General features: G+C 38.3%; 1 protein-coding gene across 5 annotated transcripts in view; it reads left to right on the plus strand.

Annotated features, from left to right (window-relative positions):
• Positions 1 to 14,366, plus strand: part of SLC4A4 (solute carrier family 4 member 4) — a 321,040-nt gene that overhangs the window by 122,098 nt on the left and 184,576 nt on the right. The window lies entirely within an intron of this gene.

Here is a 14,366-nt window from a genome sequence, read left to right on the forward strand (position 1 = left end):
TAGAAACTGGACGGCCGTATCTTAGGGCATAACAAGTTTGATATGTGTATATTTTGCGTACAGCTCAGGGATAACCAATGTGGTTCAATATTCATTGAGTATCTCTCGTGCTGCTAACTGTATATTAGTTTTAAGACAGAGAGTACTTGAGGAAAAGTAGATGGTTGGCAACAAAACCTGTGGATGAAAACTTGTGCTCTACATGAAATTTTCATATTTATTGCAGTGAGTCACCTTTGTGCATAACTTAGTTCTTTCACCACATATTCTTATCTGTGAACCATCCTGCCCACCTTTTCCCTTTCTGTCTTTGGAAATTCTCATCCTTCATGACATGCTTTATTCTTCTTTCAGTGAAGTCTCAGCTTTTAATCATCTTAAAAAGTCAGTGCTTACTCAGTCTCTGGAGTTGGTTATGTGCCTTTACTTCTTTTTTTAAAATATATTTTATTGATTATGCCATTACAGTTTTATTCCCCCCCCTTCATTCCCCTCTACCCTGGTGCCTTTACTTCTTAAGGTCACTTTAACTGAGGTTTATTTTTGGTGCCACAATTGATAAAATCATTAAAAAGGAAGAGCAAATATCTTGAATCATTGTGCAACTTCTTTATGCAGTGGTGTGTAAATACTCCTAGTCAGTGCTTACTACCCATCTTTAGCTAAATAACAGGGTAAATAAAGGATAAGAATATTGCTAAGCATTAGTTTTTTTCTCTAAGAATTTCAAATTCAGTTGTTTCAATACTTGCATTTGAAAATTTGTTTGTATTGCTTCTTAAAGGAAATGTAAGAACAAAAGTGACAGGATGAGTAGTTCCTTGGGTTACCATTTAATATCATAGCACTGTCTTACATTTCTAAGTGGATTTTTGTAAGCCAGAAGAGAACTCAGTTTCACCATCCATAGGTGACCCTTATAATCTCTTTACTCTTCTCGTTGTTATTATATGTCAACCAGTAGTGGAAACTGAGTCAGGGGTAGAGGGGAATTTGCACAGTTAGAGCCAGCACTGAGCAGAAGATCTAGGTCTTGGAATTCCGACTCCATCTCTCCACCCATGATTACTGTTTACTCAGGGTTGTGTTGTCTCCAGAAGTACAGTCTGTGTGCTATCACTATATAAGAGAAGTTGTGCAGAACTCCCTGCAAACAATGAATGCTCCTTAAGCTATAAAGACCCATTTCCCCTGAGGATATGAGAATCAGCTGCTGCAAACCATTGATCTCTGCCCAACGTATTAGCCAGGTTTGGAGGGAATTCGGTATCTTACATGAGTTTTTTCTAAAATTTTTTGAGAACCACTTTCTCCCATTACACTTGCAAAGAACGGAAGTCCATTTTTACATTATTAGATAACTTGAGTACTTATGTTTTATATTTGCTTTGACCTTTAGGTCTACTGACTATCAACATTGGGTTGCCTTTATCTCAATCCTGACTTCTCACTCTTAACCTGGTAATTTGACCTCATTTTTTTTACCCTCATCCCTTTAGGTTAGCTGTTGATATTTTCTGGCTTTGGCATCTGTACCTTTCCTTCTTCCTACTGATTCTGGCTTATTTAGTTTTTCAGGCTCTGAGCACCTTCCATTGCCTTAATAGGAGCTCCCTGTCTCATTCTTCATATCCCTCTATATCTGAGTCCCATCGACCCTACATCTATCTGGCAGAGGGATTTGGACAGTTTTCAAGTGAATACCCCATCTCTGCCTTATATGGTTACTAAAGCATTTTGACGAACACAGTTCTAGGAAAGATAGATTTGAGCTTATATAGATCTTAAAAGTGTTATAAAGAGACAAATGTATTTCTAAGCTAGCCCCCACTGATGCATGATGGATCTAAAGAAGGGGTTGTCTGAGAAGGCAAAGGAACTTTATGTTTTATGATTGACATTTAGTTAATTGGAGACTCTGTAGCCAATTAAGGAATAGCCATGCCTTACACATCACCAACAAGCCTTAGAAGTGACTAAATATTTTGTCTGTTCTTTCTGAACGGAAGCTATTAATAACGGATCCCTTTTGAAGTGGCATTCATTTACCTACCCCCCGGTGAACTGAGGTTATCTCCAGATGACTTGAAGTGTTACACATAGGCTTTTTATATAAGGGATTAAAAAATACTGGCCGGAAAGATTATAGTGAAACATTCTTTTGAAAAGGGTGACTTCTTTACTTTTGCAGGTATTACTCTGTGAAATACATGGATTGTTCACAGCGGACTTTAATAAAAAATCAAAATCCCTGATCAGCCCACATGTATTTTTGGATTTGTGTTTCCCATCAGCTGAATATGGTTTAGCTACATGGATAATTTAGAAGAAAGTTTATTTCTGTCACAAATTGATGCCCTTCTACTCTAAAATGTGGTTCTAAAAACTTAGCAGACCCATTTTGTTGTTCATTGGAAATAATCAGCAAATTAGCAAATCTCCATTGATAACTTGGGAAGATATGTAATGCAATGAAATCAAAGCTTTACTTGTTTCCTTTAATTTGACTCTTTGTCACTCATGTGCCATTTCTCAAGTAGCTGAACTCAGATTTTACAAGTGGTCTTTTAGATTCTAGCCTGGGTTTGGGGCCTTTGCTGGCCAGTGACATGTGTTACTGGTTGGCTTGCCCATCGCAGAGTTTTTTGGGTGGACACAACTAGGCAAGTGAAGCAGTCAGCTGTCTGAGAGCAGTGAAACCGTCAGTGCCAGGTAGGTAGTGTTGGAGGACCTGTTTTGTATGTTTTTCTTTGCAGAGAATGTAAATTAGCTTCAGAGGGGTTGGGGATTGCGGGCACTGGTCTCGGACCCTTTATTCAAAGCCGACTTAGAAAGGCAGAAAAAAATGTAGAATCTTGTTGCCCTTTTTGTATTATGTTCACAGTTATATCAGAATATTGAGAATGATGATATATCCTTGGGGAATTTTTTAATATTTAAAGAAAGAACTAGCATTTGTAATGTTTCCTGGATGTTTCCAGTCTCCTACCCTCCCCTTTTAGTGGGATTATATTTTGAATCACATTTTTCAATATTGCTAACCAGGAAAAGATGGGTAGAATTTTTGGCAATGTGGAGATGAAGTCAGAAGTCCTAAAGGTTCTTTAAGGGTTGGTGCCTTCATATTCAAATGCGTTTTGACAGAGAGTCTACAGGAAGGAGGAAGTCCTCTGTATGTGGAGGCATCTAATGGCCGCATTCGCATGGTAGTTTTTTAAAAAATTTTATTTAGTTATTTTTCAAGGACAGTTTTTTTGTCTATTTCTTCCATCCCAGCCCACCACGCCCTGTGCTCCCCACCTCCCTCCCATTTCTACCCCCCTTAGTTCTCGTCCCTGTGTCCCTTACATTTGTTCCTCCAAATCCTTCCCCTTTTTTCCCCTTAAATTCCCTCCCCTCTCCCCTCTGGTCACTGTCCCCTTGTTCTCTATTTCAGTGTCTTTGTTTTTATTCTGCTGGCTTGTTTGTTTTGTTGTTTAGCTTCCTGTTAAAGGTGAGATTGTATGGTATTTGTCTTTCAACTCCTGGCCTATTTCACTCAGCATAATGCTTTCCAGTTCCATCCATGTTGTTGCAAAGGGTAGTAGCTCCTTCTTTCTCTCTGCTGCATAGAATTCCATTGTGTATATGTACCACAATTTTTTGATCCATTCATTTACTGACAGGCATCTAGGTTGCTTCCAACTCTTGGCTATTGTAAGTTGTGCTGCTATGAACATTGTGGTGCATAGGTTCTTTGAAATTAATGTTTTAAGATTCTTAGGATATAATCCTAGCAGTGGAATTGCTGGGTCAAAAGGCAGGTCGATTTTTATTTTTCTCAGAAAATTCCATACTGTTTTCCATAGTGGTTATACCAGTCTGCAATCCCACCAACAGTGAACTAAGGACCCCTTTTCCCCACAACCTCTCCAACATTTGTTGTTTGTTGCTTTGTTTATGATAGCCATCCTGACCAGTGTAAAGTGGTATCTCATTGTGCTTTTAATTTGCATCTCTCTGATAGCTAACGATATTGAGCATCTCTTCATGTGTCTCTGAATGTTCTGTATGTCCTCCTTGGAGAAGTGTCTCTTCAAGTCCTTTTTCCATTTTTTAATTGGGTTAGATGTCTTCTTAGAGTGGAGTCGTAGCACGGTAATTTTGACATTAATATTACAGCATTAAATTCAGCTACTTTGTATAGAAAACCATTGCACTTGAGAAAAGGCTGTAGAGTTTATTTTTGGAGTCTTGAAGTTTTCCCAGTGTTGATGAGAATTGAGTCTGACTTCAGAAACCTCAGGGTATAAATTGTGCTGATAATTGTTCTGAGTTGAACCTGGAGAAAATGCTGATGTGTTCACTCTTAAGCAGAGTGATTCATCATATAAACCTTATCATGGACAGGTCTGGCAGAGCAAAGAGAAGTGAAGTAGAGAGAAACTAAAGGAAAATGGAAATGGAGGTTATGACATACATTAGGAACTTTTACATCTTTACCATCTTAATTAATGGGTGAGTTTCTATTTACAGAAAGCATCTCATTTTTCCACGCCACACTTATGGAGCCCCTCACCTCACCCCCACTGTTATGTGCTCAGGTTATTTTTAGAACCTTGTGGATGCTCAGTCTCTTTAGCTTTCAGAATCATAGCCAGTTCTATCAGGGGTGTCCAACCTGTGACCCGCAGGCTGCATACATCCCAGGATGACTGTGAATGCGGCCCAACACAAAATCAAAAGTTTACTGAAAACATTATGAGATTTCTTTGTGATTATGTGTTGCAATGTGTTTAATGTGTGGCCCAAGACATTTCTTCTTCTTCCAGTGTGGCCCAGACATGCCAAAAGGTTGGACACCCTGTATGGTTCTGTAACAGGGTAGTGACACTACCATGCTGGGCCCTGTTGACAGTGTTACAATGTGATACCCTTTCTAGGTGGGTTTGCAGAGACAGGGCATCAACAATGGTATGGGGCCAAAAGGATGAGTATGAGTGAAACATCCGTTGGAGACAAGGAAATACCTGGGAGGTGGATTCATCGGGGGGTGGGAGGAGATGGAGTCTTGTGATATACACCTGGGGAAGGAACCAGCGAAATTTGGTTATTACTCTTTCTGTGAGCCCATTGCTCTCCACAAGCTTGGGAATACCATGCAAACCTGGATTAAACAAAGTAGGGAAAGTGATGTTATGGAAGGTAACATCTAGAAGAAAAGTAAAAAAGTTTATTTTCATCATTAGTTAGCTTAATTACTGCATTAGTTCATGCTGCCATAAGAAAATACCATAAACTGGGTGACTAAACATATACATTTATATAAGTAAATATAAATTTATTTCTTACTGTTCCAGAGACTGAGAAGTCCAAGATCAAGGTGCCAGGTGGTTTGAGTCCTTGGTGAGGGCCCACTTCTTGTCTTAGAAATGGCAGACTTGTCACTTTGTCCTCACACAGTGGAGAGAAGGAGGAAGCAAGCTTCAGTATCTCCTCTTATGAGGGCCCCAATGCCACCATGAGGGCCCCACCCTCGTGACCTCATCTAAACCTAAGTACTATCCAGGGGCTTCATCTCTAAATTCCATCTCATTTGGGGATTGGGGTTTTTATATATAAATTTTTTCTGGGGACAGTCCATATTGTTACTTATAGGTCATCACTGAGGTAGCTAAACCCCAAAATGACTGATGTGGATTTAATGTCTGTCCAATAGAGACTCCCGAAATATTGAAATAACATTTCTATCAGCTGACCAAAAAGGCTTTGAGCCAATGTCTTCTCAGTACAGCATGCCCTGGAATTTTATAGACAAAATTTAATTGACTGGTAGAATATAACTGGGACTGCTTATTGGTGAGTGGCTTAGTAGTATTTTGAAAAAATGCATTTTAATGCCACTGACAGCCTAGTTTTGATTCTTCCACCCTCTGTATTGGCAGAGATTATGAAGAAATTAGTTGGGGGAATTCAAGGGCTACCACCTTTTTAGTCTAAAGAATTCAGAGTGCCTTAGATATGACCTGAGTCCTGATAACTTCTTTGGAATGTAAACTATAGGTAAAATGTTTTTCAGCACTTTGAAGATGAAAGCCTAAGCCATAGATATTTCCAAAAAGTGTCTCAGCAAGTTTCAATTTTTATTACTCTTGCTGGCTGAAGGTGAACTTATTCTGCTCCTAAGTAGGATAGTCTGGTAGTGTTCTGAAATCAGGATCTTAGTGCTGTTGGCTCTTTATAGCTGAATAATAATGTCATAGCATATTTATGATAATTGTGATAATTGGCAGCTTTTCATGTGTGGGAGCTTATTAATACATGGATACCTAAGTACTTTTTAAAAATTATCTAACTTAATGAATGCTGTTTTGCTATTTTAATGCCTTAGCTAATTTGAAACAGAAAAGGTAACCATCCAATTTACCTGTCTAGAATCTGGCAGCACGTAAATCAGTAGTTATTTTCTGGATTTGTTGTGGGAGCAGTAGGTTAAAGCATGGAGAACATCTAGATGACTTGTCCAGGTCACTCCAAGGAAACTTGGGTTCTATATAAACACGTTCTTCAATGCAGTTACTTTGAAGATGCCAATACATGGATGGCCAATACAAGTTACCTTTACTCTAACCAGCTAAAATGGAATCACAGACATGTATATCAGGACTCTTTTGGTTGCAAGTGACAAAAAAATCAGCTCAGACTAAGTTAAGCTGAAGAGAATCACGCATATGTTTGAAAAGTAACCGACTTCAGGCATGGCTGAATCTAAATGCTTACATGATGGCATTAGGAAGCTGCCTCTACCTTGGTTGTAAGGTCTTCCGTGTTTACTTTATTCTTAGGGTTACAGGATGGCCATCTGTACTCAAAGCTTCTATTCCTATTTGGCACCTTAGCATAAAGTGAAAATTTGTTTCAGGGAAGTTCCAACAAAAGGCTGACACTTATTCACCCTGATTGGCCTAGGTTAGGTAAAGTGTTCATTCAGAAATTAATTGCTGTGGCCAAGAGTTGTGATATTCTCATTGTACAGACCTGTACCGCAGGGGCTGGATTCAGCCTCAGTGAACCTGCAGGTGTAAAGATGGGTCTCCAAAGGAAAATGGGATGCTGCTATCAGAAAAGGAGATTAGGTTGCTCAGGAGCAGGAGTACCAGATAGTCATTACAATGTGTGTGTGTGTGTTTTAAAGATTTATATGTATGTGTGTGTATATGCATATCTATATTATATACATGAAATTTACTGTTGTTATTTCTCAGATTTTACAGTTATGAATGTGAAAATGACTTTTGAGGATTGTATACAGGTATTTAAATATATTTAAAGATACTACAGTGGTCTAATAATTAGAGAAATTGTGGGAGCCTTAACAACTGTGGCATCAACCTACCAACTGTATAGCAGAATGAAGAAGTAAAATGAATACTTAAAATGATAACTGTACACCAGTTGATGGTAGCACATTAATAACTTAACAAAATAAATAGTTATTTCATTTCACACTTTGGTTTGAGAGCTAAGACTCTACCAGATGGTGGACTTTGTCAGGAGAAAATTCCAAATCCAGAATCCTCATTTAACCCGCAATAGTAAATTTGCATATAAACTCATCATGCTCAGTTTGAATTGTTCATTATGATCATTATTTTTATTGAAAACAATTTTTGGGGGGTAGCCTGCAGGGAGGCCACAGTGGGATGCTTCCCAGTCTAAAAACAGAAGGGTGCTTTCACAGAGTGCCTTTAGGTGGGCAATGAACCAAGTGCTCAGTCATTTAGTTTAGGACTATTTCATGTGCCATTATGATTTCTGCCTCTCCTGGAATCCATCATGTTTCTTTCTATACTGTTCATGTGGCAATCTGACCTTTTGCTTTTTGAATGAAATCGTTCGTTAGAGTGTGGTGGCTAAGAAATGGGCTCGGACATTAATATGGGTAGGTTTGAGGTCATAGGCCTTACTTGTGTGATCTTGGGGAAGTCCTCAGCCTCTTAATATTCAGTAGAGTAATATGAGAGGAGAATAATAGTGGATATTTCATTGGCTTATGATATAATGCATGGAAAGCACTTAACAGTGCAATCATTCAGAAACGTTAGTTACATGTTTATGACATGTTTATTCATGGCACTTTTCCTATTATATGCTGTTTTACCATTTATAAGTTCCTTGAGGACAGGGAACTTTTCTTAACAAATGTTTTGTGTTCTTTTAAGAAATACGCTAGTGTATTGCATCTACTAAAAACAAGTAAATACTAAGTTACGAAACGAAAGTGCAGAGCTGTACTTGAATTACTGCTAAGCCTCAGGGTTTCCATTTCGTCACGCCACGGCATCTCCCCACTGCGCCTCTGCACAGGCAGAGGAAAGAAGCAGGAAAAGATTTCTTGTGAGAAACTGGGGCAGAATGTATATTACTCAGTTTTTAATTCATTGTCTTACTTTTTTTACCCATTCTTTTTGCGTAACTTTACTGTGCATTAAGTTGGCACAAAAATTGTGGAAGTAAGGAATGAACCAATTGATTGGCTTAACCAAGTTGTAAAGACCAAAGATAGCAATGGGTACCACACAAAACAGTGGGCACTGAGTGTCTTTGCAGAAGTGCAGATTGAATGTTGCAGCCCCTCAGGTGGGAGGGATTGAATCAAGCAGAGGAACATAGCTTACCTGACGTGTTTATTCTTTTATCTGTGGCTTACTCAAAATTGAATAGCGACCATATTTTGGTCACTGTGCAGCTAAACCAAAGATGAATAAAGACAGTCTTTAAAATTTAGTTTTCACTTCAGGGTTCTTAATGTAAGCTTCCTTTTGCAAATGATTATGTTTTTATGTCCTTGAAAATATCCAAGTTTATTGAGCCACATCTGATTCATTATTATTCAAGGCAACTGTTGGGTGCACAGTACTAGGTAGGTCTTTGAGGGAAGTACACAGAACACGGACCCTGTTAGCCAGGACCTTGATGGTCTGTTTGGAGAGAAAAGTCACATCTACAAAAGTTAGGTAACCATGAGCAGGCTGTATGTTTGTGGTGCTAAAAGTAAGCAATTTGGACACAAAGTATTGTTATGGTTTAAATAAAGGAGAGACACATTTCTGTGAATAGTTAACATAGGTTATTGGAAAAAATATAATTTTCATCTGGGCCTTAGCAATTGAGTCAGAGTTATAGAGGAAGGGAAAAAATAATCTAGTCAGGAAAAATGAAGAAAAACGTTTGAAAATGAGCAGGTACATTCTGTTACAAGACACTTCCGAGTTGCTGAGGAAGACAAGGTTGGGCACACAACTGGGAGCCAGAGCGACATGAAAGGCAAACTGAGAGTCAACTGTCTCTAGCCAGGCCCGGCGGAGAGGATTCTTCTCATACGCCATCTCTGACTGAGGGAAGTGGCTGCTCTAAGGCCGGGTTCAGGCTCACCAGGAATGAGTGTGATGACGTGTAAGTGATGTCTTCCGTAGTGCTGGTCGCGGGAGTGGTATGGACCGCGTTCCTGCCACATACTTGCCTTCCTTGATAGCAGTGGGGACTTTGGAGCTCGGGGCCTCCCCAGGCTACAGACCATCACAGTGTTACTCTGCAGGTGGACACTGGCCAGGGATGACCGCATCAGTACAGGGCCCTCCAGGAAATTCTGCAGCTACTCAGAAAGTAAATAAGTAAAAAAAATAAATAAAAACCAAAACACATTTTAACCAGAGAACAGAATTTTAAAAAATCACAGCCAATGAGAGGCATTAACTTGAATTTGATCTACAGGTCTTTTGTACTGGCAAATTTTATTGGATTAATTTGAAGGTTTTCTCTCTCCCTCATTTTATCTGTCCCTGTCACCCTCTCATTTTTTTCCAGTTTTTTTTAATGATGAAACTAGGTTAGTTATTACTCAGAATCATGATCTATTCATCATAATGCAAGTTGATTTTCTGATGTTCCCCACTCCCGGGTATTAAAGTGAGGCTATTAAGGGTTTCATTATTTTCCCCTTGTTCTTTTATTGGCTGCTTCCCAGAACGTGGGTAATCTTTGTGTTCTCATTATTGAAGCTACCTAATTCATTGAAGTAACACATGCAGAACTGTTGGCTTTTTTCTGCCCTGCCTTATATATTTTCAACATATAAGGGCTCTCAAGGCCAGTATCTGTGAGAGCTTTCTTTCTTAGAAGCTAGGCAGGATTTATTAGTAAGGGACAGCAATTTTCAAACTAATTGAAGCCTTGTATATAACTACTATATAATGATGATCATCATTCCATTTTTCAGGTGGGGAACTTGAGACACTAAGGTTAATTAACTTGTCTTAGGTCACGCTGCAGATAAGTAGCAGAGTTGGGATTTAAATGCTGGCAGTTTGGCTCAAGTCTGTCCTTTCACTCTCAATGTATTGCTGTCTTGCGTTTAACTCATTTAACCTTTTGATCAAAAGTTATGGGAAAAATGAGTTCCTGATGTACTTTATTAGGGGTGCTCTCACTGTGCTTATCTTTGTGTAAGAATGATAGAAATTGGGAAGGGTATTTTGCTGGCCACAGAGGATGCCCCTCCCATAGGTGGATATTTACAACACAATTGTTGTGGCCTCTTACCTACTTCTAGTTCCTGGGAAAGCTTGGAGAAACAGCTTAGGAAAGGAATTTGCTACAGTAGTAAACTAGTTTATGACATGCTTTTGGATTTTGTCCCAAAGGGATTGTTCTATTGGTTGCTCAGAGGCTGTATTTAATGAATAAGACAACTTAAGAAAGGTGCTTAGACACGGTGCCTAGAGAGGGAGACTTGGAGGTAATGCTTCACCCTTCTTCCATTCCATGTTGCAGATGTCACAGAAGAATTGTTGTCTGATAAGCGGTGAATTGTGTTTTCCTGACTCAAGGACACCAGACTTCAGAGTGATGCTCTGTGGATTAGAGCTGAGCAGAGATATATGCTGTCTGTGGAGGAAATTCTGTTATTTAAGCAGGAGAAACATTTATTCTTCTCTGTTAGAGGTGGGGACAAACCCACATCACATCTTTCAGAAATGGACAAAACGTTGAATCTCTAAACATAGACTTCCCCTTTCAAAAGCTAGTTCTAACTAAGGGGTCTTTGATGTTTAATGTTGATGAAAAGTTAGTTAAATTTGTGATTATCAGTTGCAGAACCACTGTGATCAATAACTCCACTACACTCTTCAGAAGTATTATGCAGATTCCAAATTCTAAAAACTGTCATTTTTAGCTCTCCCCTTAATTTTTTTATGCTGTCCCTGATCTTCAAAGATAATCACACGTCCTATTTCTTGACTGAAACTGCACTGCAAATGTTTTTGCACAAAGTTCTGGAACTTTATTTTAGATATTTTTCTCCTGGAGATGTTGAAAAATTTCAAAGCCCTTTTTTCCTAATTACATAAGTAAAACATATTATGTCCTGGAATACTATGTATTCAATGACCTTATTTTAATGATTTGCAAACATAGTTCATAGATTTTTTGTATACTGTTTAATTTAATCAATTAATTAATTGATGCTTGTTTCCCCTCATATAAACTCGATAACAGGGATCTTTTTGTCTAGCTCTTCACTTTATCTACAGACCCTGAAGCAAAGTCCACTAGAGCACAGAGTCCTCAGTAACTATTGCTGAGTGAATATGTGAATGAATTGTGCCCACTTCAGAACTGTTAGGAAAATGAAAGGGAGAAAATGGAAGCCCTAAAAATAAACATTTGAAAGATATCTACCTAGCCAGGTAGCTCGGTCAGTTACAGCATTGTCTCACTATACCAAGGTTGAGGGTTCGATTCTCAGTCAGGGCACATACAAGTATCAACCACTGAATGTGTAAGTAAGTGGAACAACAAATCAATGCTTCTCTCTCCCTCTCTTCCTTTGTCTCTCCCTCTCTTCCCCCTCATTCTCTTCCCCTCCCTTTCTCCCTCTCTTTCTCTCCCCTTTCCTCTGTCTCAAATCAGTAAATAAATGTTTTAAAAAAGATTATATAGGCAGTTCTTGCTTTTGAAGGACCATAAAAATTACTATGTGAGCTGAAGTTATGCAGTACCTAACACATGATCAGTGGGAAAGGTTACTATTGTTCTTCGACTTTAAATTTTTTACTGAATTATTTAACACTTGTTGTTGGCTATAGGGAAATTTAAAAAGTAGTGAAACTAATGTTTATTTAGTACATGCAGTTTTTTAAATATTTTTTTACTTTTTAAAATTTTATTTGTTGTTCAAGTACAGTTTTCTGTGTTTTACTCCCATCGCAGCCCGACCACTCAGCCCTCCCCACCTTCCTCCCATTTCCACCCGCCTTAGTTGTTGTCCATGTGTCCTTTATACTTGTTCCTGTAAACCCTTCCCCTTTTCCCCTGAAATTCCCTCCCCTCTCCCCTCTGGTCACTGTCAGCCTGTTCTCTATTTCAGTGTCTTTGGTTATATTTTGCTTATTTGTTTGTTTTGTTGTTTAGGTTCCTGTTAAAGCTGAGATCATATGGTATTTGTCTTTTACCACCTGGCTTATGTCGCTTAGCATAATGCATTCCAGTTCCATCCATGCTGTCCCAAAGGGTAGGAGCTCCTTCTTTCTTTCTGCTGCAGAGAATTCCATTGTGTAAATGTACCATAGTTTTTGGATCCATTCATTTACTGATGGGCACCTAGGTTGCTTCCAGCACTTCGCTATTGCAAATTGTGCTGCTGTGAACATTGGGTTGCATAGGTTCTTTTGGATTGGTGATTCAGGGTTCTTAGGGTATAATCCTAGCAGTGGAATTGCTGGGTCAAAAGGCAGATCCATTTTTAGTTTTCTGAGAAAATTCCATTCTGTTTTCTATAGTGGTTGTACCAGTATGCAATCCCATCAACAGTGCAGTACATGCAATTTTTAAAAAACATTAGAAACATTAGGATTAAAGGGGTTGATTCCTTTGTAAAACCTCCTCAGAAGTAGTTTAAATAGTGTTTGCTTCCTTGCTATCATACAACAAATGAAATGGAATGAGCATCTTTTCTGCACCCAAATTGTCATATGCCTCTCTAATTTAGAGCAGCTTCTAACATTTTATCCTTTGTGCTTTCTGTGTCAGGAAATGTCTCTGAGATCCTTTAATGTGAAGGTTTTTTTTTTCTTTTGCCAGCTTCACCTCCTCCCTTTCGAGACATCATAATCATTTTCTAACCACTACTTTCCTTGTTTATGTTGACCAGTATACCTTCACTAAGTTCCTCCACTAAATATCTAGAGTCTCTCAAATGGCCAAAGGCGGCATTGTCTACATTTCCACGATCAGCTGGATCTTCTATAACTCCATGTACAATTGACTACAGATTTCACTACCAGTGCATCACATTTTGTTTCTGTGCTGTGCTTTCATCTTTGTTGGCTGTCTTCCTCTTTTGAGTATCCACACTGCATGAATTTGTCATTGGGCGGTAAGAAGGCAATGCAACCACACACTTTGGTGTCTGTATGTGAACTGGATGACAAATGTATGGTAACCAATCACTGTCAGACTTTGAAAGATGCCGAAGAGGTAGCAGCGAAGTTTGTATTTTGTACTTCATGCAGTTACTTCACAGTTCATAAACCATGCTAACTAAAATTTTTACTGTGTTGTTAGGGGACTAGTGTTATTTAACTAAACTGTGGTAATTGAAATTTACACACATTGGCACCATGCAAAGTGAGGATCTCCATAATACCAGGCTGTTTGATGTGAATATGTATATTTTTCTTTCCTAAAGCAGAATCACTTTATGTATATGAATTTGCAGTTTTATTTATTTAAAATTATGTGACATATGCAGCAAAAAACAATAACCTTGACTTCATGTTTTATGACTACATGGTATTTTATTGAACAGTGTACTATAGTTTATTTAACCAGTCCTTTTTGGGGGGACATTTTGACTTTTTCTATTGTTCTCAGTTATAAACAGTGCTGTAGTGGTCACCTCTGTAGCTGAGCCTTTGAGATAACGACTCATTGAATGTCTTTATAGTAATAGAGTTACTAGCTCACTGGACACATATACTTTTAAAACAATTTCATATCCTTTTCAATTTCCCTTCAGAGAGTGATGTTCCCTATTAGGCTTCTATCAGTGACAAATTTCCTAAACATTGCTGATGTTAGGCATTATCATTCTTTTAAATTTTTGCCATTTTAATAGGTAAAACATGTAACTAATTTTAATGATTACTATTGATTACTAGTTAGGTTGAATATTTTTATGGGTTTATTTGTAGTAAATATATTTGATCTATGGAATTTTATTCTTGTCCTATATGAATAGTTTTCAGGTGGTAGGCACTTTCCTTTTTTTTAGGTTGTTTGAATACATATATTGCTACATATTTATCTGTATGTAGACACACATA

The sequence above is a fragment of the Artibeus jamaicensis genome, unplaced genomic scaffold (genome assembly GCF_021234435.1).
Source record: "Artibeus jamaicensis isolate MK-2021 breed Jamaican fruit bat unplaced genomic scaffold, CSHL_Jam_final scaffold_1031, whole genome shotgun sequence".
Classification (NCBI taxonomy): Eukaryota; Metazoa; Chordata; class Mammalia; order Chiroptera; family Phyllostomidae; genus Artibeus; species Artibeus jamaicensis.